We start from the raw sequence: 2,199 nt of genomic DNA, 5'->3' as shown, positions 1-2,199 counted from the left end.
TGAATGCTGGGCAAGAAATTAAAATACCTTATGCCAAAACAGACGGATGCTCTTCCTTTTCCACAGGCATCCATCCAGAAGACTACACATTTATACTTACACCTCTGAGCTGACCCTGCTCTCTGTTTTCCTCCTTTCTCTGTCTCCACCTGTAACCAGTTCCAAATGTATAGACTGGTATTGCTCTGACAGGTCAGTAGCAATCTGCTTTGTACTGGCTGCTTTATAAAACTTTTTAGGTGTATTTTTCTTCAGGAAGTTATAAGTAATGGAGAAAACATTTGATACACAATTCTCAGTGCTCCACCAGCAAATTTGTACTGATAGGTGTTTGTAGTAGCTCTATGTGACTTTCCATCCTGGGACATCATCACGTTAGAAAATAAATTACAAAAGATATGCTTTCATGCTTTAAAAATGCAGATTTGGGAATTTAGCAAATTAGAATGAAATTTAAAGCACCCTGGTTTTATGTATTATTTCTTAAAATGCATTCCTTTTATTCGGGTTGATTGAGATTTTATATCTTTATTTGCCTTTTGCATAACTTTGTATGAAAACTTGAGCCCTTTGTTTATTTATCAGCGAAGGTGAGATTATTTTCTTGATGAATTGTATTAAAGCTCCGAAGTTTTATCTCATCCTATGTCCACTGGGTCTTCTGTCCTGTGACCTTAGAGTTCCTCTCATGACAGGGTCTATTTTCTATCTAACATTTTATGCATCTATTTTATGTTGTTATAACAAAATATCCAAGACTGGAGAATTGTAAGGTAAAGAGGTTTATTTGGTTCTCTTCTCTACAGACCTGAGTGCATGCTGTCAGGGGTCTTGCAGTTGCACCACAACATGATGGAGATGCAGGGAGGGACCCACCTGGCTGTCAGCAGAAGGTCCAAGCACATGTGGTGGTCCTGCTTAATAGTAACCCGCTCCTGTGAGAGCTAACTGACTCTTAGGGCTCAGCTCAATCCCTTCCAAGGATGACACCCCCATGCCCTAGTTACCTTCTACTTGGATGCACCTCTTAAAGGTTTCCCACCTCAACCCTGCCATGTTCAGGGCCAAGTCTGTGGCCCAGGAACCTTTCAGGAACAGGCTGCTTCCAAACCTTGATTTGGTTTCACCAGCACAACGGCGTAGACGTGATTGTGTGCCATTGTGGGGTCCAGTGGTCTTCAGTGTTTCTGTCTTGTCCCCTCTGCCATCATGATGAGAACCTAGCAGCTTCCTGGTGGATGAAAGAACCACGGAGGGAGTGAAGGTCCTTGGAATCGGCAGACATTAGCCACCTCCCAACATTAGTCACCCCGCTGACCCCCTGGTGACTGCAGGTAGTGATTGCTGTCCTCGCTTCCTGAGGTTTTGCATGTTTGTTAGGCAGTGTTGTTATGGTAATGGGTAACTGATCCAACTATCAAACTGCTTCACCCATTAGTTAGGAAATGTATCTTAGGAGACAGATAAATAGGAAGTAGAGAGAAGTTCAAGTAATTCCTCAAATTGCCTAGTCGGTTGTTTCAAGAATATTTTAATATATATGCTAATTTGTTTCACTTGTATTAGTAATTTCTCTTAGTTCATTGAAAAGAAAGTTTTTAGTGCTCACTTTGGCAGCACATATACTAAAACTGGAATGCTATTAGTGTGGCCCCTGTGCAAGGATGACACACAGACCATGTAGGTTCCATATTTTTCATCTGAGAAATGGATGAAAAAGATGTATTTTCATACAATGGAGTATTACTTGGCTATAAAGAAACATAAACTCGAAGCCTTCATAGGTTAGTGGATGCTACTTGAAGCTATACTCATAAGTGAAATAAACCAGACACACATGTATAAATATTGTATTGTCTCTCTAGTGTAAGAACTCAAAAGAAGAAATAAAAATTGAAAGATATAACACTGTTAAATGGAAAGCAAGAACTTAAAGATTAAACAATGAAGAGAGAGAAAGGAGAAAAGTTAGGAAATATGGTAGGAGCAAAACCATACATTTATTAAACAAGATGGTTAAGGCAATGGTCCTAAGAATTTCCATCAGGTTTTTGAAAATAGCAATTAATGGGTAGAATTCTTACCCTGACTAACTCTATATGCTGATATCTGTGAACTAAGCAACTACGTTGTGGACAGCAATGTGTAATACTAAAACCATGCTTGAAATACCTATTATTTTGGTCTTCTGTTTGCAGA

The 2,199-nt window shown here is 39.4% G+C and overlaps 1 pseudogene; it reads left to right on the top strand.

The window, feature by feature from the left end:
- Positions 1-1,601: 1,601 nt before the first annotated feature.
- Positions 1,602-1,697, top strand: LOC111818875 (annotated as a pseudogene).
- Positions 1,698-2,199: the final 502 nt, after the last annotated feature.

This window comes from Octodon degus, unplaced genomic scaffold (genome assembly GCF_000260255.1).
Source record: "Octodon degus isolate 3935 unplaced genomic scaffold, OctDeg1.0 scaffold00105, whole genome shotgun sequence".
In the NCBI taxonomy this organism is placed as follows: domain Eukaryota; kingdom Metazoa; phylum Chordata; class Mammalia; order Rodentia; family Octodontidae; genus Octodon; species Octodon degus.
Note: the sequence above shows the minus strand (reverse complement) of the source record. Positions and strands in the feature narration are given on the sequence as shown.